Source organism: Haliotis rubra, unplaced genomic scaffold, assembly GCF_003918875.1.
Source record: "Haliotis rubra isolate DU_JTF1 unplaced genomic scaffold, ASM391887v1 Scf694, whole genome shotgun sequence".
In the NCBI taxonomy this organism is placed as follows: domain Eukaryota; kingdom Metazoa; phylum Mollusca; class Gastropoda; order Lepetellida; family Haliotidae; genus Haliotis; species Haliotis rubra.
This window is the reverse complement of record NW_025767406.1, coordinates 554,512-573,759: the sequence shown is the minus strand read 5'-3', so window position 1 is coordinate 573,759 and position 19,248 is coordinate 554,512. Positions and strand designations below refer to the sequence as shown.

General features: G+C 39.7%; 23 non-coding genes across 23 annotated transcripts; all 23 read right to left on the bottom strand.

The window, feature by feature from the left end:
• Positions 1-148: 148 nt before the first annotated feature.
• Positions 149-219, bottom strand: Trnaq-cug. The gene has a single exon. It is a non-coding gene; the product is annotated as a tRNA-Gln (tRNA).
• An 814-nt stretch (positions 220-1,033) lies between these two features.
• On the bottom strand, positions 1,034-1,106 carry Trnaq-cug. Its single transcript has one exon. It is a non-coding gene; the product is annotated as a tRNA-Gln (tRNA).
• An 814-nt stretch (positions 1,107-1,920) lies between these two features.
• Trnaq-cug lies at positions 1,921-1,991 on the bottom strand. Its single transcript has one exon. It is a non-coding gene; the product is annotated as a tRNA-Gln (tRNA).
• A 476-nt stretch (positions 1,992-2,467) lies between these two features.
• Positions 2,468-2,539, bottom strand: Trnaq-uug. The gene has a single exon. It is a non-coding gene; the product is annotated as a tRNA-Gln (tRNA).
• An 812-nt stretch (positions 2,540-3,351) lies between these two features.
• Trnaq-uug lies at positions 3,352-3,424 on the bottom strand. The gene has a single exon. It is a non-coding gene; the product is annotated as a tRNA-Gln (tRNA).
• An 809-nt stretch (positions 3,425-4,233) lies between these two features.
• Trnak-uuu lies at positions 4,234-4,306 on the bottom strand. Its single transcript has one exon. It is a non-coding gene; the product is annotated as a tRNA-Lys (tRNA).
• Positions 4,307-5,455: 1,149 nt separating this feature from the next.
• Positions 5,456-5,527, bottom strand: Trnaq-cug. Its single transcript has one exon. It is a non-coding gene; the product is annotated as a tRNA-Gln (tRNA).
• A 467-nt stretch (positions 5,528-5,994) lies between these two features.
• On the bottom strand, positions 5,995-6,066 carry Trnaq-uug. Its single transcript has one exon. It is a non-coding gene; the product is annotated as a tRNA-Gln (tRNA).
• Positions 6,067-6,324: 258 nt separating this feature from the next.
• Positions 6,325-6,396, bottom strand: Trnaq-cug. Its single transcript has one exon. It is a non-coding gene; the product is annotated as a tRNA-Gln (tRNA).
• A 467-nt stretch (positions 6,397-6,863) lies between these two features.
• Trnaq-uug lies at positions 6,864-6,935 on the bottom strand. The gene has a single exon. It is a non-coding gene; the product is annotated as a tRNA-Gln (tRNA).
• A 261-nt stretch (positions 6,936-7,196) lies between these two features.
• Trnaq-cug lies at positions 7,197-7,268 on the bottom strand. Its single transcript has one exon. It is a non-coding gene; the product is annotated as a tRNA-Gln (tRNA).
• Positions 7,269-7,735: 467 nt separating this feature from the next.
• Positions 7,736-7,807, bottom strand: Trnaq-uug. The gene has a single exon. It is a non-coding gene; the product is annotated as a tRNA-Gln (tRNA).
• Positions 7,808-8,067: 260 nt separating this feature from the next.
• Trnaq-cug lies at positions 8,068-8,139 on the bottom strand. The gene has a single exon. It is a non-coding gene; the product is annotated as a tRNA-Gln (tRNA).
• A 473-nt stretch (positions 8,140-8,612) lies between these two features.
• Positions 8,613-8,684, bottom strand: Trnaq-uug. The gene has a single exon. It is a non-coding gene; the product is annotated as a tRNA-Gln (tRNA).
• A 257-nt stretch (positions 8,685-8,941) lies between these two features.
• Positions 8,942-9,013, bottom strand: Trnaq-cug. Its single transcript has one exon. It is a non-coding gene; the product is annotated as a tRNA-Gln (tRNA).
• Positions 9,014-9,481: 468 nt separating this feature from the next.
• Positions 9,482-9,553, bottom strand: Trnaq-uug. Its single transcript has one exon. It is a non-coding gene; the product is annotated as a tRNA-Gln (tRNA).
• A 261-nt stretch (positions 9,554-9,814) lies between these two features.
• On the bottom strand, positions 9,815-9,886 carry Trnaq-cug. Its single transcript has one exon. It is a non-coding gene; the product is annotated as a tRNA-Gln (tRNA).
• Positions 9,887-10,352: 466 nt separating this feature from the next.
• Trnaq-uug lies at positions 10,353-10,424 on the bottom strand. The gene has a single exon. It is a non-coding gene; the product is annotated as a tRNA-Gln (tRNA).
• Positions 10,425-10,682: 258 nt separating this feature from the next.
• Positions 10,683-10,754, bottom strand: Trnaq-cug. The gene has a single exon. It is a non-coding gene; the product is annotated as a tRNA-Gln (tRNA).
• A 465-nt stretch (positions 10,755-11,219) lies between these two features.
• Trnaq-uug lies at positions 11,220-11,291 on the bottom strand. The gene has a single exon. It is a non-coding gene; the product is annotated as a tRNA-Gln (tRNA).
• A 257-nt stretch (positions 11,292-11,548) lies between these two features.
• Trnaq-cug lies at positions 11,549-11,620 on the bottom strand. Its single transcript has one exon. It is a non-coding gene; the product is annotated as a tRNA-Gln (tRNA).
• A 464-nt stretch (positions 11,621-12,084) lies between these two features.
• Trnaq-uug lies at positions 12,085-12,156 on the bottom strand. Its single transcript has one exon. It is a non-coding gene; the product is annotated as a tRNA-Gln (tRNA).
• Positions 12,157-12,415: 259 nt separating this feature from the next.
• On the bottom strand, positions 12,416-12,487 carry Trnaq-cug. Its single transcript has one exon. It is a non-coding gene; the product is annotated as a tRNA-Gln (tRNA).
• Positions 12,488-19,248: the final 6,761 nt, after the last annotated feature.

The window sequence follows — 19,248 nt, the reverse complement described above, 5'->3', positions numbered from 1 at the left end:
CTTCAAATGGAATAATATTAGGCATTAAATCTGTGTGTGATGTAGAGGTGTGAGGGTACTTTTCACCTGGCCAGTGTAGTCTTTCGATTCAATATGGTTTCTTTTCCACATCACAATCATCTTGAAAATCTTGCCAAAAAAGCGCAGTAGGTCCTACCGAGATTTGAACTCGATCGCTGGATTCAGAGTCCAGAGTGCTAACCATTACACCATAGAACCGCACATGTCAGGGTGAAAAGTCTTGGGCATTACAAAGTTACCCATAATCCCTTCCTTTGAGCGTGTCTTGACTGATCCACCGTGACACCTGCCAGATTCTCATGCGTGATGTGTCAAGGTGTAGTTCTGGCGTGGTTAACGTAAGCTACACCGTCAGGACGTAGAGATACCACACTCATATAAGGTACCTCACAAACTCCAATTAGCACAGTGGTTTTCGTCCTTATTTCATTTCTATCTTTCCTTCCTGCAGATGTTTAAAACGTTTATTTAATGGACACTATTTTCTGCCGACTGTTTACGCTTCTGCTCCAGAATGGAAGAACATATGCATGTATATAAATATGTTGCAGGCGCTTTGATTAGTGTATATACGCACAAAATCATCAATGAGAATGGCTTTATGCTGTAGTCATTAGTGCGTATCTATCGTGCATTTGGGCGAATCTGACAATATTCATTTAAAAAAATGTAGGTCCCACTGAGATTTGAACCGGATCAAGCTGGATTCTGAAGTCCAGAGTGCTAACCATTACACCATGGGACCAGGTGACAGCTTAGGGCCGATAGGATATCCATCAATTCCCAGTGTTGGCTAAGATGAAGCATCTGGGGACACACAGATGTTAAGCTATCCCACACTAGATTCTGGACCGGGAGAAACCCTTCAAATGGAATAATATTAGGCATTAAATCTGTGTGTGATGTAGAGGTGTGGAGGGTACTTTCACCTGGCCAGTGTAGTCTCTTCATCCAATATGGCTCTTTTCCACATCACGAATCATCTTGAAAATCTTGCCAAAAAAAGCGCAGTAGGTCCTACCGAGATTTGAACCTCGGATCGCTGGATTCAGAGTCCAGAGTGCTAACCATTACACCATAGAACCGCACATGTCAGGCTGAAAGTCTTGGGCATTACAAAGTTACCCATAATCCCTTCCTTTGAGCGTGTCTTGACTGACGCACTGCAGACACCTGCCAAATTTCATGTGTGATGTGTCAGTGTAGTTCTGGCGTGGAGCACGTGCTACACTGTCAGGACGTAGATACTACACTATATAAGGTAAATTCCTACAAACTCAATTAGCACAGTGGTTTCGTCCTTATTTCATTTCTATCTTTTCTTCCTGCAGATGTTTAAAACGTTTATTTAATGACACTATTTTCTGCCGATCAATGTTTACGCTTGCTCCTAGAATGGAGAAATATATGTACATGTATATAAATATGTTGCAGGCGCTTTGATTAGTGTATATACGCACAAAACTTCATCAATGAGAAATGGCTTTATGCTGCAGCCATTAGCGCATTCATCGTGCATTTGGGCGAATCTGACAATATTCATTTAAAAAATGGTAGGTCCCACCGAGGATTTGAACTCGGATCGCTGGATTCAAAGTCCAGAGGCAACCCCATTACACCATGGGACTGTAGGTGACAGCTTAGGGCTGATAGATATCCATCAATTTCCACTTGCTTAAGATGAAGCATCTGGGGACACACAGATGTTGTTGTTATCCTACACTAGGATTCTGGACCGGGAGAAACCCTTCAAAATGGAATAATATTAGGCATTAAATCTGTGTGTGTGATGCAGAGGTGTGAGGGTACTTTCACCTGGCCAGTGTAGTCTCTTCGATTCAATATGGTTTCTTTCCACATCACAATCATCTTGAAAAATCTTGCCAAAAAAGCGCAGGTAGGTCCTACCGAGATTTGAACTCGATCGCTGGATTCAGAGTCCAGAGTGCTAACCATTACACCATAGAACCGCACATGTCAGGGTGAAAAGTCTTGGGCATTACAAAGTTACCCATAATCCCTTCCTTTGAGCGTGTCTTGACTGACTCCACTGTGACACCTGCCAAATTTCATGTGTGATGTGTCAAGGTGTAGTTCTGGCGTGGAGCACGTGCTACACTATCAGGACGTAGATACTACACTATATATAAGGTACCCTCACAAACTCAATTAGCAATGTGGTTTTCGTCCTTATTTCATTTCTATCTTTTCTCTTCCTGCAGATGTTTAAAACGTTTATTTAATGGACACTATTTTCTGCCGACTGTTTACGTTTGGCTCCAGAAATGGAGAAATATATGCACATGTATATAAATATGTTGCAGGCGCTTTGATTAGTGTATATACGCACAAAAATCATCAATGAGAATGGCTTTATGCTGTAGCCATTAGTGCGTATCTATCGTGCATTTGGGCGAATCTGACAATATTCAGCTTAAAAAAATGTAGGTCCCACCGAGATTTGAACTCGGATCGCTGGATTCAAAGTCCAGAGTGCTAACCATTACACCATGGGACCAGGTGACAGCTTAGGGCTGATAGATATCCATCAATTCCCCCACTTAAGCTAAGATGAAGCATCTGGGACACACAGATGTTGTTATCCTACACTAGATTCTGACCGGGAGAAACCCCTTCAAATGGAATAATATTAGGCATTAAATCTGTGTGTGATGTAGAGGTGAGGGCACTTTCACCTGGCCAGTGTAGTCTTTTCGATTCAATATGGTTTCTTTCCACATCACAATCATCTTGAAAATCTTGCCAAAAAAAGCGCAGTAGGTCCTACCGAGATTTGAACTCTCGATCGCTGGATTCAGAGTCCAGAGTGCTAACCATTGGCACCATAGAACCGCACATGTCAGGGCTGAAAGTCTTGGCATTACAAAGTTACCCATCCATAATCCCTTCCTTTGAGCGTGTCTTGATTCGACCCACTGTGACACCTGCCAAATTTCATGTGTGATGTGTCAAGGTGTAGTTCTGGCGTGGAGCACGTGCTACACTATCAGGACGTAGATACTACACTATATAAGGTACCTCACAAACTCAATTAGCACAGTGGTTTTCGTCCCTTATTTCATTTCTATCTTTTCTCTTCCCGCAGATGTTTCTAAAAACGTTTATTTTAATGGACACTATTTTCTGCCGACTGTTTACGTTTGCTCCAGAATGGAGAAATATATGTACATGTATATAAATATGTTGCAGGCGCTTTGATTAGTGTATATACGCACAAAATCATCAATGAGAATGGCTTTATGCTGTAGTCATTAGTGCGCATCTATCGTGCATTTGGGCGAATCTGACAATATTCAGCTTAAAAAATGTAGGTCCCACCGAGATTTGAACTCGGATCGCTGGATTCAAAGTCCAGAGTGCTAACCATTACACCATGGGTACCAGGTGACAGCTTAGGCTGATAGATATCCATCAATTTCCACTTAAGCTAAGATGAAGCATCTGGGGACACACAGATGTTGTTATCCTACACTAGATTCCGGACCGGAGAAACCCTTCAAAATGGAATAATATTAGGCATTAAATCTGTGTGTGATGTAGAGGTGTGGGAGGGTACTTTCACCTGGCCAGTGTAGTCTTTCGATTCAAATATGGTTTCTTTCCACATCACAATCATCTTGAAAATCTTGCCAAAAAAAAGCGCAGTAGGTCCTACCGAGATTTGAACTCGATCGCTGGATTCAGAGTCCAGAGTGCTAACCACTTACTACACCATAGAACCGCAATACATGTCAGGCTGAAAAGTCTTGGGCATTACAAAGTTACCCATAATCCTTTCCTTTGAGCGTGTCTTGACTGGACCCACTGTGACACCCGCCAAATTTCGTGTGATGTGTCAAGGTGTAGTTCTGGCGTGGAGCACGTGCTACACTATCAGGACGTAGATACTACACTATATAAGGTACCTCACAAAACTCAATTAGCACAGTGGTTTTCGTCCTTATTTCATTTCTATCTTTTCTTCCTGCAGATGTTTGAAACGTTTATTTAATGGACACTATTTTCTGCCGACTGTTTACGTTTGCTCCAGAATGGAGAAATATATGTACATGTATATAACATGTTGCAGGCGCTTTGATTATGTATATACGCACAAAAATCATCAATGAGAATGGCTTTATGCTGTAGTCATTAGTGCGTATCTATCGTGCATTTGGGCGAATCTGACAATATTCAGCTTAAAAAAAATGTAGGTCCCACCGAGATTTGAACTCGGATCGCTGGATTCAAAAGTCCAGAGTGCTAACCATTACACCATGGGACCAGGTGACAGCTTAGGCTGATAGATATCCATCAATTTCCACTTAAGCTAAGATGAAGCATCTGGGGACACACAGATGTTGTTATCCTACACTAGATTCTGGACAGGGAGAAACCCTTCAAATGGAATAATATTAGGCATTAAATCTGTGCGTGTGATGTAGAGGTGTGAGGGTACTTCTCACCTGGCCAGTGTAGTCTTCTTCGATTCAATATGGTTTCTTTTCCACATCACAATCATCTTGAAAATCTTGCCAAAAAAAGCGCAGTAGGTCCTACCGAGATTTGAACTCGGATCGCTGGATTCAGAGTCCAGAGTGCTAACCATTGTTGACCCATAGAACCGCACATGTCAGGGTGAAAGTCTTGGGCATTGGCAAAAGTTACCCATAATCCCTTCCTTTGAGCGTGTCTTGACTGACCTACTGTGACACCTGCCAAATTTCATATGTGTGATGTGTCAAGGTGTAGTTCTGGCGTGGAGCACGTGCTACACTGTCAGGACGTAGATACTACACTCATATAAGGTACCTCACAAACTCAATTAGCAGTGGTTTTCGTCCTTATTTCATTTCCATCTTTTCTCTTCCTGCAGATGTTTAAAACGTTTATTTAATGGACACTATTTTCTGCCGACTGTTTACGTTTGCTCCAGAATGGAGAAATATATGTACATGTATATAAATATGTTGCAGGCGCTTTGATTATATGTATACGCACAAAATCATCAATGAGAATGGCTTATGATGTAGCCATTAGTGCGTATCTATCGTGCATTTGGGCGAATAATGACAATATTCATTTAAAAAAATGTAGGTCCCATCGAGATTTGAACTGCGCTGGATTCAAAGTCCAGAGTGCTAACCATTACAATTACATGGGACCAGGTGACAGCTTAGGCTGATAGATATCCATCAATTTCCACTTAAAAGCTAAGATGAAGCATCTGGGGACACACAGATGTTGTTATCCTACACTAGATTCTGACCGGGGAGAAACCCTTCAAAATGGAATAATATTATTAGGCATTAAATCTGTGTGATGATGTAGAGGTGTGAGGGTACTTTCACCCGGCCAGTGTAGTCTTTCGATTCAATATGGTTTCTTTTCCACATCACAATCATCTTGAAAATCTTGCCAAAAAAAGCGCAGTAGGTCCTACCGAGATTTGAACTCGGATCGCTGGATTCAGAGTCCAGAGTGCTAACCATTACACCATAGAACCGCACATGTCAGGCTGAAAGTCTTGGGCATTACAAAGTTACCCATAATCCCTTCCTTTGAGCGTGTCTTGACTGACCCACTGTGACACCTGCCAAATTTCATGTGTGATGTGTCAAGGTGTAGTTCTGGCGTGGAGCACGTGCTACACTGTCAGGACGTAGATACTACACTATATAAGGTACCTCACAAACTCAATTAGCACAGTGGTTTTCGTCCTTATTTCATTTCTATCTTTTCTCTTCCTGCAGATGTTTAAAACGTTTATTTAATGGACACTATTTTCTGCCGACTGTTTACGTTTGCTCCAGAATGGAGAAATATATGTACATGTATATAAATATGTTGCAGGCGCTTTGATTAGTGTATATACGCACAAAATCATCAATGAGAATGGCTTTATGCTGTAGTCATTAGTGCGTATCTATCGTGCATTTGGGCGAATCTGACAATATTCAGCTTAAAAAATGTAGGTCCCACCGAGATTTGAACTCGGATCGCTGGATTCAAAGTCCAGAGTGCTAACCATTACACCATGGGACCAGGTGACAGCTTAGGCTGATAGATATCCATCAATTTCCACTTAAGCTAAGATGAAGCATCTGGGGACACACAGATGTTGTTATCCTACACTAGATTCTGGACAGGGAGAAACCCTTCAAATGGAATAATATTAGGCATTAAATCTGTGTGTGATGTAGAGGTGAGGGTACTTTCACCTGGCCAGTGTAGTCTTTCGATTCAATATGGTTTCTTTTCCACATCACAATCATCTTGAAAATCTTGCCAAAAAAGCGCAGTAGGTCCTACCGAGATTTGAACTCGGATCGCTGGATTCAGAGTCCAGAGTGCTAACCATTACACCATAGAACCGCACATGTCAGGGTGAAAGTCTTGGGCATTACAAAGTTACCCATAATCCCTTCCTTTGAGCGTGTCTTGACTGACCCACTGTGACACCTGCCAAATTTCATGTGTGATGTGTCAAGGTGTAGTTCTGGCGTGGAGCACGTGCTACACTATCAGGACGTAGATACTACACTATATAAGGTACCTCACAAACTCAATTAGCAGTGGTTTTCGTCCTTATTTCATTTCTATCTTTTCTCTTCCTGCAGATGTTTAAAACGTTTATTTTAATGGACACTATTTTCTGCCGACTGTTTACGTTTGCTCCAGAATGGAGAAATATATGTACATGTATATAAATATGTTGCAGGCGCTTTGATTAGTGTATATACGCACAAAATCATCAATGAGAATGGCTTTATGCTGTAGTCATTAGTGCGTATCTATCGTGCATTTGGGCGAATCTGACAATATTCAGCTTTAAAAAATGTAGGTCCCACCGAGATTTGAACTCGGATCGCTGGATTCAAAGTCCAGAGTGCTAACCATTACACCATGGGACCAGGTGACAGCTTAGGCTGATAGATATCCATCAATTTCCACTTAAGCTAAGATGAAGCATCTGGGGACACACAGATGTTGTTATCCTACACTAGATTCTGGACAGGGAGAAACCCTTCAAATGGAATAATATTAGGCATTAAATCTGTGTGTGATGTAGAGGTGTGAGGGTACTTTCACCCTGGCCAGTGTAGTCTTTCGATTCAATATGGTTTCTTTTCCACATCACAATCATCTTGAAAATCTTGCCAAAAAGCGCAGTGAGGTCCTACTGAGATTTGAACTCGGATCGCTGGATTCAGAGTCCAGAGTGCTAACCATTACACCATAGAACCGCACATGTCAGGGTGAAAGTCTTGGGCATTACAAAGTTACCCATAATCCCTTCCTTTGAGCGTGTCTTGACTGACCCACTGTGACACCTGCCAAATTTCATGTGTGATGTGTCAAGGTGTAGTTCTGGCGTGGAGCACGTGCTACACTATCAGGACGTAGATACTACACTATGTAAGGTACCTCACAAACTCAATTAGCAGTGGTTTTCGTCCTTATTTCATTTCTATCTTTTCTCTTCCTGCAGATGTTTGAAACGTTTATTTAATGGACACTATTTTCTGCCGACTGTTTACGTTTGCTCCAGAATGGAGAAATATATGTACATGTATATAAATATGTTGCAGGCGCTTTGATTAGTGTATATACGCACAAAATCATCAATGAGAATGGCTTTATGCTGTAGTCATTAGTGCGTATCTATCGTGCATTTGGGCGAATCTGACAATATTCAGCTTAAAAAAAATGTAGGTCCCACCGAGATTTGAACTCGGATCGCTGGATTCAAAGTCCAGAGTGCTAACCATTACACCATGGGACCAGGTGACAGCTTAGGCTGATAGATATCCATCAATTTCCACTTAAGCTAAGATGAAGCATCTGGGGACACACAGATGTTGTTATCCTACACTAGATTCTGGACCGGGAGAAACCTTCAAATGGAATAATATTAGGCATTAAATCTGTGTGTGATGTAGAGGTGTGAGGGTACTTTCACCTGGCCAGTGTAGTCTTTCGATTCAATATGGTTTCTTTTCCACATCACAATCATCTTGAAAATCTTGCCAAAAACAGCGCAGTAGGTCCTACCGAGATTTGAACTCGGATCGCTGGATTCAGAGTCCAGAGTGCTAACCATTACACCATAGAACCGCACATGTCAGGGTGAAAGTCTTGGGCATTACAAAGTTACCCATAATCCCTTCCTTTGAGCGTGTCTTGACTGACTCCACTGTGACACCTGCCAAATTTCATGTGTGTGATGTGTCAAGGTGTAGTTCTGGCGTGGAGCACGTGCTACACTGTCAGGACGTAGATACTACACTATATAAGGTACCTCACAAACTCAATTAGCACAGTGGTTTTCGTCCTTATTTCATTTCTATCTTTTCTCTTCCTGCAGATGTTTAAAACGTTTATTTAATGGACACTATTTTCTGCCGACTGTTTACGTTTGCTCCAGAATGGAGAAATATATGTACATGTATATAAATATGTTGCAGGCGCTTTGATTAGTGTATATACGCACAAAATCATCAATGAGAATGGCTTTATGCTGTAGTCATTAGTGCGTATCTATCGTGCATTTGGGCGAATCTGACAATATTCATTTAAAAAAAAAATGTAGGTCCCACCGAGATTTGAACTCGGATCGCTGGATTCAAAGTCCAGAGTGCTAACCATTACACCATGGGACCAGGTGACAGCTTAGGCTGATAGATATCCATCAATTTCCACTTAAGCTAAGATGAAGCATCTGGGGACACACAGATGTTGTTATCCTACACTAGATTCTGGACCGGGAGAAACCCTTCAAATGGAATAATATTAGGCATTAAATCTGTGTGTGATGTAGAGGTGTGAGGGTACTTTCACCTGGCCAGTGATTTCGATTCAATATGGTTTCTTTTCCACATCACAATCATCTTGAAAATCTTGCCAAAAAAAGCGCAGTAGGTCCTACCGAGATTTGAACTCGGATCGCTGGATTCAGAGTCCAGAGTGCTAACCATTACACCATAGAACCGCACATGTCAGGCTGAAAGTCTTGGGCATTACAAAGTTACCCATAATCCCTTCCTTTGAGCGTGTCTTGACTGACCCACTGTGACACCTGCCAAATTTCATGTGTGATGTGTCAAGGTGTAGTTCTGGCGTGGAGCACGTGCTACACTGTCAGGACGTAGATACTACACTATATAAGGTACCTCACAAACTCAATTAGCACAGTGGTTTTCGTCCTTATTTCATTTCTATCTTTTCTCTTCCTGCAGATGTTTAAAACGTTTATTTAATGGACACTATTTTCTGCCGACTGTTTACGTTTGCTCCAGAATGGAGAAATATATGTACATGTATATAAATATGTTGCAGGCGCTTTGATTAGTGTATATACGCACAAAATCATCAATGAGAATGGCTTTATGCTGTAGTCATTAGTGCGTATCTATCGTGCATTTGGGCGAATCTGACAATATTCATTTTAAAAAAATGTAGGTCCCACCGAGATTTGAACTCGGATCGCTGGATTCAAAGTCCAGAGTGCTAACCATTACACCATGGGACCAGGTGACAGCTTAGGCTGATAGATATCCATCAATTTCCACTTAAGCTAAGATGAAGCATCTGGGGACACACAGATGTTGTTATCCTACACTAGATTCTGGACCGGGAGAAACCCTTCAAATGGAATAATATTAGGCATTAAATCTGTGTGTGATGTAGAGGTGTGAGGGTACTTTCACCTGGCCAGTGTAGTCTTTCGATTCAATATGGTTTCTTTTCCACATCACAATCATCTTGAAAATCTTGCCAAAAAAAGCGCAGTAGGTCCTACCGAGATTTGAACTCGGATCGCTGGATTCAGAGTCCAGAGTGCTAACCATTACACCATAGAACCGCACATGTCAGGCTGAAAGTCTTGGGCATTACAAAGTTACCCATAATCCCTTCCTTTGAGCGTGTCTTGACTGACCCACTGTGACACCTGCCAAATTTCATGTGTGATGTGTCAAGGTGTAGTTCTGGCGTGGAGCACGTGCTACACTATCAGGACGTAGATACTACACTATATAAGGTACCTCACAAACTCAATTAGCACAGTGGTTTTCGTCCTTATTTCATTTCTATCTTTTCTCTTCCTGCAGATGTTTAAAACGTTTATTTAATGGACACTATTTTCTGCCGACTGTTTACGTTTGCTCCAGAATGGAGAAATATATGTACATGTATATAAATATGTTGCAGGCGCTTTGATTAGTGTATATACGCACAAAATCATCAATGAGAATGGCTTTATGCTGTAGTCATTAGTGCGTATCTATCGTGCATTTGGGCGAATCTGACAATATTCAGCTTAAAAATGTAGGTCCCACCGAGATTTGAACTCGGATCGCTGGATTCAAAGTCCAGAGTGCTAACCATTACACCATGGGACCAGGTGACAGCTTTGGCTGATAGATATCCATCAATTTTCAGTTAAGCTAAGATGAAGCATCTGGGGACACACAGATGTTGTTATCCTACACTAGATTCTGGACAGGGAGAAACCCTTTAAATGGAATAATATTAGGCATTAAATCTGTGTGTGATGTAGAGGTGTGAGGGTACTTTCACCTGGCCAGTGTAGTCTTTCGATTCAATATGGTTTCTTTCCACATCACAATCATCTTGAAAATCTTGCCAAAAAGCGCAGTAGGTCCTACCGAGATTTGAACTCGGATCGCTGGATTCAGAGTCCAGAGTGCTAACCATTACACCATAGAACCGCACATGTCAGGCTGAAAGTCTTGGGCATTACAAAGTTACCCATAATCCCTTCCTTTGAGCGTGTCTTGACTGACCCACTGTGACACCTGCCAAATTTCATGTGTGATGTGTCAAGGTGTAGTTCTGGCGTGGAGCACGTGCTACACTATCAGGACGTAGATACTACACTATATAAGGTACCTCACAAACTCAATTAGCAGTGGTTTTCGTCCTTATTTCATTTCTATCTTTTTCTTCCTGCAGATGTTTAAAACGTTTATTTAATGGACACTATTTTCTGCCGACTGTTTACGTTTGCTCCAGAATGGAGAAATATATGTACATGTATATAAATATGTTGCAGGCGCTTTGATTAGTGTATATACGCACAAAATCATCAATGAGAATGGCTTTATGCTGTAGTCATTAGTGCGTATCTATCGTGCATTTGGGCGAATCTGACAATATTCAGCTTAAAAAAATGTAGGTCCCACCGAGATTTGAACTCGGATCGCTGGATTCAAAGTCCAGAGTGCTAACCATTACACCATGGGACCAGGTGACAGCTTAGGCTGATAGATATCCATCAATTTCCACTTAAGCTAAGATGAAGCATCTGGGGACACAGATGTGTTGTTATCCTACACTAGATTCTGGACAGGAGAAACCCTTCAAATGGAATAATATTAGGCATTAAATCTGTGTGTGATGTAGAGGTGTGAGGGTACTTTCACCTGGCCAGTGTAGTCTTCGATTCAATATGGTTTCTTTTCCACATCACAATCATCTTGAAAATCTTGCCAAAAAGCGCAGTAGGTCCTACCGAGATTTGAACTCGGATCGCTGGATTCAGAGTCCAGAGTGCTAACCATTACACCATAGAACCGCACATGTCAGGCTGAAAGTCTTGGGCATTACAAAGTTACCCATAATCCCTTCCTTTGAGCGTGTCTTGACTGACCCACTGTGACACCTGCCAAATTTCATGTGTGATGTGTCAAGGTGTAGTTCTGGCGTGGAGCACGTGCTACACTATCAGGACGTAGATACTACACTATATAAGGTACCTCACAAACTCAATTAGCAGTGGTTTTCGTCCTTATTTCATTTCTATCTTTTCTCTTCCTGCAGATGTTTAAAACGTTTATTTAATGGACACTATTTTCTGCCGACTGTTTACGTTTGCTCCAGAATGGAGAAATATATGTACATGTATATAAATATGTTGCAGGCGCTTTGATTAGTGTATATACGCACAAAATCATCAATGAGAATGGCTTTATGCTGTAGTCATTAGTGCGTATCTATCGTGCATTTGGGCGAATCTGACAATATTCAGCTTAAAAATGTAGGTCCCACCGAGATTTGAACTCGGATCGCTGGATTCAAAGTCCAGAGTGCTAACCATTACACCATGGGACCAGGTGACAGCTTAGGCTGATAGATATCCATCAATTTCCACTTAAGCTAAGATGAAGCATCTGGGGACACACAGATGTTGTTATCCTACACTAGATTCTGGACCGGAGAAACCCTTCAAATGGAATAATATTAGGCATTAAATCTGTGTGTGATGTAGAGGTGTGAGGGTACTTTCACCTGGCCAGTGTAGTCTTTCGATTCAATATGGTTTCTTTTCCACATCACAATCATCTTGAAAATCTTGCCAAAAAAGCGCAGTAGGTCCTACCGAGATTTGAACTCGGATCGCTGGATTCAGAGTCCAGAGTGCTAACCATTACACCATAGAACCGCACATGTCAGGCTGAAAGTCTTGGGCATTACAAAGTTACCCATAATCCCTTCCTTTGAGCGTGTCTTGACTGACCCACTGTGACACCTGCCAAATTTCATGTGTGATGTGTCAAGGTGTAGTTCTGGCGTGGAGCACGTGCTACACTATCAGGACGTAGATACTACACTATATAAGGTACCTCACAAACTCAATTAGCAGTGGTTTTCGTCCTTATTTCATTTCTATCTTTTCTCTTCCTGCAGATGTTTAAAACGTTTATTTAATGGACACTATTTTCTGCCGACTGTTTACGTTTGCTCCAGAATGGAGAAATATATGTACATGTATATAAATATGTTGCAGGCGCTTTGATTAGTGTATATACGCACAAAATCATCAAATGAGAATGGCTTTATGCTGTAGTCATTAGTGCGTATCTATCGTGCATTTGGGCGAATCTGACAATATTCAGCTTAAAAATGTAGGTCCCACCGAGATTTGAACTCGGATCGCTGGATTCAAAGTCCAGAGTGCTAACCATTACATATGGGACCAGGTGACAGCTTAGGCTGATAGATATCCATCAATTTTCAGTTAAGCTAAGATGAAGCATCTGGGGACACACAGATGTTGTTATCCTACACTAGATTCTGGACAGGGAGAAACCCTTCAAATGGAATAATATTAGGCATTAAATCTGTGTGTGATGTAGAGGTGTGAGGGTACTTTCACCTGGCCAGTGTAGTCTTTCGATTCAATATGGTTTCTTTTCCACATCACAATCATCTTGAAAATCTTGCCAAAAAAAGCGCAGTAGGTCCTACCGAGATTTGAACTCGGATCGCTGGATTCAGAGTCCAGAGTGCTTTTTTTTTTTTTTTTTTTTTTCTTTAAAACATTTATTCACATGATGAGATTATTACAGATGCAGACAGTGCTGACACTACCACCCAAAATTTAAAAGAGTTATCACAGAGTTTAGGTGGCAGCGACTAACAGTTCATTTCTAAAGGCAGGAAAGATATTGAATAGTTTTGTACAGTTTTATAACAATATGCATTTATGACTATACAACACATTTCAAGTGCAAACAGTTTTACTCCTTAGAAATATATACTTAACGGTGAAAAGCATCTTAATCTAACGGATCGTTTAGAACAACCTCATTTCCGTTCAACTCCATGTATGTGTTGGTCATAATGTATTTTGAATGAAGATGTGTGATTGATTTACTTTCGAATATTTAAACAGCAAATATCTAAAATGGCGCCTTATCATAGTCTTGAATAATGCCCTCACATCAAATGAGATGGTGTTGTGACTTGTCATTATAACTCTCCTTTTAAATACAGACAGACGATATATTGATAATACAATATCTATGAATGGTTTACATGATAATTTCTTTTCTGGTAGGAATCCGAACAGTAACCAGAGTGACAGCTGTCCAAAGGTAAACCCTGAATCATGGCACACATCTGTCAACATTTCAATTACTATTGTTTGCAAGGAAGATAACTCTTTGCAATAGATGAAGAGATGTAAAATGTCTTCTGTTTCACTTAGACACACTGGGCAAACATCTGTGTTTGACAGTCCAATTTTCGAGAGTTTTCATATGTAAAGACAATATTATGAGCAATTTTGAAATCTAACTCTACAGAATCTGATGATTTATCTGTTTGCCATACATTTAGCCAAATATCTTTCCAATTAATATCTAAGGCAATGTTATCCCACCAGCAGATAGCTACTGGTTCCTTGAAATATTTTTTCCTGAAAATTTCATAACAATATTTAGCTGTAAATACTTCAACAGATACATCCTGTTCAGCAATTGTGCAGATAATGTCCCTTGAGGGAAGTTTTTGCCAACAACAGATAAAATGATCCTTTTCCACTCTGACGGAAGCGCATATAAAATAATCCTATAACATTGTTGTATTGTACTTGTGTCTATCTCAGGTAAGGTGTCATGGACTATTTTCTCAATAATTTGTTCAGACATGAATTTGGGAATGACTTCCAAGCAAATATGTTTAATACAAATAATCCCACTTGAAATGAACGATTGAAACATGAGAGTTTTTCCATTAAATGTAATCAGTGGATTTTTAAACAGTGGTTGATTCATTATATCCATTATATTGCGAAGTAATGGTCTTTTTCCTTCATTAATTTCATTCCATGCAGCGAAAAGCTCAGCATAAAAGGGCTTATATTCTGTAAGTAAGACTTATCATATTCAAGAGATAAGGCATGAACTCCCAAGTTCATTGTCAGGAGATGAGACATAAAATATTCCATGGTTTGTTTCCAAATACAGCTGAGCTGGCTATTGACGAAAGCTCTCAACAATTTTAGCCTCAATGCATATTTTTAAACGTAAGCTTGGAAGATTTAAACCTCCATCAACACAAACACCAATGCAAGTATCAAATGCTATTTTGGCAGTCTTATTGTGCCACAAAACTTCCTAAACATCTGAGCAAATTTATTTTCAACCCACTGTGGAACAGGTATTACAGTAAACATATACCACAAGCGAGAGCTCATAAGTACATTTATTACAATGGCTCTGCCTTGTAAAGTCAGTTGTCTTCGAAGCCAAGAATTTAATAGCATTTGTATTTTTAGTATTTTCTTTTCCCAATTTAGTGTTTCACACAGTGTTTTATCCGTACCAAAGTAAATGCCTAGTATTTCTATACAATCTCTTTAACTTTAACCGGGAGTTGGATTAAAAATCACGAAACCTATTTTTGCCCAATAACAAAATTTCAGATTTTTCAATGTTGATTTTGGCACCCGTTGCCTGACAATATAAGTTGACTGTGCGAAAAGATTCAGTAGCAGAGCTCACATTTGAGACAGTGATTGTGGTGTCATCAGCATGTTGATAGATTAAAGATGAAATGTTTTTGATTTTGATACCTTGAATGAGAGGGTTGTGTTTTATCAACAAATTTAATGGTTCTGATATAAGAACAAATAACATCGAGCTCATCGGATCTCCCTGCCTTACTCCACGTGATAATTTGAAATATGGACTTAAATGTCCATTACACTTGACAGAACTTTTAATGTCTGTATATAAAATTTTACCCAAGTTATAAAATGATTCCCAAAATTGAATTTCTGTAAAATATCTAACATGTACCTGTGTGAAACTCTGTCAAAGCTTTCTCTTGATCTATTTTGATCAAAACGCATCCTCATCTTCATGATCAACAATATCAACTATATCTCTCAAAGAATGTAAATTGTGCGCAATGTCTCTCCCAGGTACACAACATGTTTGTTCAGGGAGATAATATCTGACAATACAGACTTTAGTCTTAATGACAATGTGCGTGATATTAATTTACAATCAACATTAATTAGTGAAATAGGTCTGTAACATTTTATATCCTTTTATCACCTTTCTTTTATAGAACAAACTAATGACGCTAGATTTCATAGAACGAGATAATTCCTTCTCTTCAAAAATACTCTTAGTAACATGATGAAAAAGAGGACATAAAATCTCCCAAAACCTCAGGTAAAATTCAACAGTCAGACCATCAGGACCTGGAGTTTTGTTACGTTTCATTCCTTTCAGTGCATCTGTCATTTGTTCTACAGAAATAGGAAGATCACAATGTTCTTTCTGTTCATCATTGATAGATTTGTGTATCATATTTACAACTTCCTGTTCCTTATAATAATCAAGTGCTTCATCTGTGTATAACTTTTCATAGAAAGATTGTGCAGCGTTTACAATGTCTTCCGTCGTTCGCAACAATGTTCCATCTTCAGCAATGAGCTCTTTGATCGAGTTAGCTTGTTGCTTGGATTTTTCCAAATTCAAAAATATGAAGTGCATCGATCTGACTCAAGAGTCAATTGTGCTTTTGATCTTAAAATAGCACCCTTGCAAGTAATATTGTCATAATCTTCCATTTTCTTTCTAAATCACACAGTTGTGTAGATTCATAACCAGGTATAGTAGCTAATTTGTGATATTCATTTCGAAGTTTATTTTGAGTTTTGTAATAATCAGTCTTTGCCAACTTACTTCGTTTACTAGAATAATATTTTGAGAACTTTTTCATTTGATATTTCAAGTTGTCCCACCAGATGAGTGGTTCTGTTTCAAAAGTGGGCAAGTTTGTGCTTCCTCAACAATGCTATGAATTTTATAAAAAATATACCATCTTCCAAAAGCTCATTATTAAAAATCCAAATTCCAGGACCTCTTTCGATATCACTCAAATCAAGTTTAAGTGACACAATGTTGTGATCACTTATCTTGCAGTATTTAATATAACAATTTATGGTGTTGTTTAAAAGATGTCTAGACAAAAGAAAAAAAAATCAATTCTGGATTGTTTTAAAACACCATTTACACTTTGGATTCTGGAGAATTCCTTTTATCATAATTTTTGTGTCTCCAAACGTCAACCATGCTATGCTGTTGAATGATAGAAGTCAGAGCATCACTGCTTTTAAGATTAAATGTTTTGTTGTTTATGCCCTTGTCCAACGTAGGATTTAGTATATCATTAAAATCTCCTCCCACAATCATATTATTTGGTTCTATCCACTTTTCCAGTTCTTTATAAAATGTTAACCTTTCATCGAGGCCATTAGGAGCATATACATTCAATAAGTAATATGTTTTACCATCCACATCAACTTCTGCTTTTAATAGTCTGCCCTCAGAATCTCTCGTTACCATGTTAATTTGGTATTGACAGTTTTGTGATATCAAAATAGCTACACCCCTGCGATTTACACTTGTTGAATTGCAAAATAAGATTTTTCCGGGGAACATATGTTTATAGCTATTGACAAAATTTTCATCCCAGAACGTCTCCTGTAGAAATGCTATGTCTACATGTGACGTGTTGATAAGTGCTAATACTTGTTCAAACTTTCTCATCTCTTAAACCATTTACATTCCATGACCATATGTTCAACATGATGAGAAGTAATAAATACATATGAAGCATCAAGATTTGTTTTAACGTGATCTTTTTCCCTTTCTGGATTTTATCACATCCTTCTTTTTTCTAGGAGGCCTTCCCCCAACATGAGCCTTAATAACATCCTCACTAGGTTTCAAGACATTCCATTTGCCTCTCACACTTCCTGGAGCACCATCTCCTCTATAAGGCTGTGCCAGAACATTGTGATTGTCTTCTGTGGGAACTACCATCACATCACGATCATCAACATGTATATAATTGTCATTTGTTTCATGCTCAACTAGTCTTATCATGTTTAACAGTGTGCTTGTGACATCATCTATGATACTGTTATCACAAGGAGATACACGTTGTTTGGTATCACTCCTGCACTTACCAACATGTATGCTCCTATCAATTGTTTCTAGTAAAATGTCAAAGACAAAGTCATGTGTTTCTTTGTCCAACTGTGACACAGAAACATCTTCTGCCAATTCTTCAATGTTCAGCTCAGTGGTTGTCACAATCCTTTCTTCCTCTTCTTCTTCTCCGCCATCTTCTTCCAGCTCCTGAAGAATAGGCCACTTGGCTAGTGTCGCATCCGCCTCCATGTCACTCATGTCATCCTCATTTTCATAATCACCACCTTGACAATTATCATCATTTTCTTCAGACATATCATCATAGCCAAAGCAGTTGCAGTCCTTAGGTTTACGTTTACACCTGTGGCATTTGGGAACACGGCAATTGTATTGAACATGTCCTGCGGATCCACAGTTTCTGCACACAATGTTCGGGCAGTTCCTTTTCTCATGCTGATCAGAAAGACAATGATGACATACTTTCACCTGATCATTATGGAGAACTCTGAAGAAGTCAAATCCTCCATGCGTTTTAAATTTAATGCTGTATGGAAGACTATGAATTCCTGTGGGAAACTTTACCTGTGTGTACCTGGTTCCATCTTCCCAGTTAGTACCAGGAATTTTTCGTCTGCGGATGGTGTCAACTTCATATACTCCAAACGAATGTAGAACTTCCATTATTTCTCCATCTGTTGTGTAGCTGGGCAAGTTCATGAATGACACAACAACTTTGTCATTTACTAAAGGTGTGATATCATACACCTCATTGTTGACAATTAGCCCATCACCCAGTGATTTTACGAGCGAATTCTCCGCTAAGGTAATTTCATAATAATTGTGTCTTGGTGTGCAACAATAAACAGTGTTGTCCCCCAATTCAAGTTCAAGAGCCTTGCATACGTCAAACGCTTTCGGGCGAACATGACTCCCAAACTGCACTCGAATAACGTTCTCTTTCTGATAGACACGAGGTCGGCCATTTTCCTTGTTTACCTGACTAGGGGGTGGCCTTTGCCCCCCAGCCTGGTGGCTCATAGTCTATTTTTTCAATAAACAAACTTTTCAGAATAACCATAAAACATAATGTACCATTTGTGCAAGAGATGAGACAGGAATCTTCACAACCGATGAAGTACTTACTGAAAATATCAGAGCACTGCAAATCACCGTGTTCACACCACCTCACCAAGGGAGGTAACCTCAGAGTGCTAACCATTACACCATAGAACCGCACATGTCAGGCTGAAAGTCTTGGGCATTACAAAGTTACCCATAATCCCTTCCTTTGAGCGTGTCTTGACTGACCCACTGTGACACCTGCCAAATTTCATGTGTGATGTGTCAAGGTGTAGTTCTGGCGTGGAGCACGTGCTACACTATCAGGACGTAGATACTACACTATATAAGGTACCTCACAAACTCAATTAGCAGTGGTTTTCGTCCTTATTTCATTTCTATCTTTTCT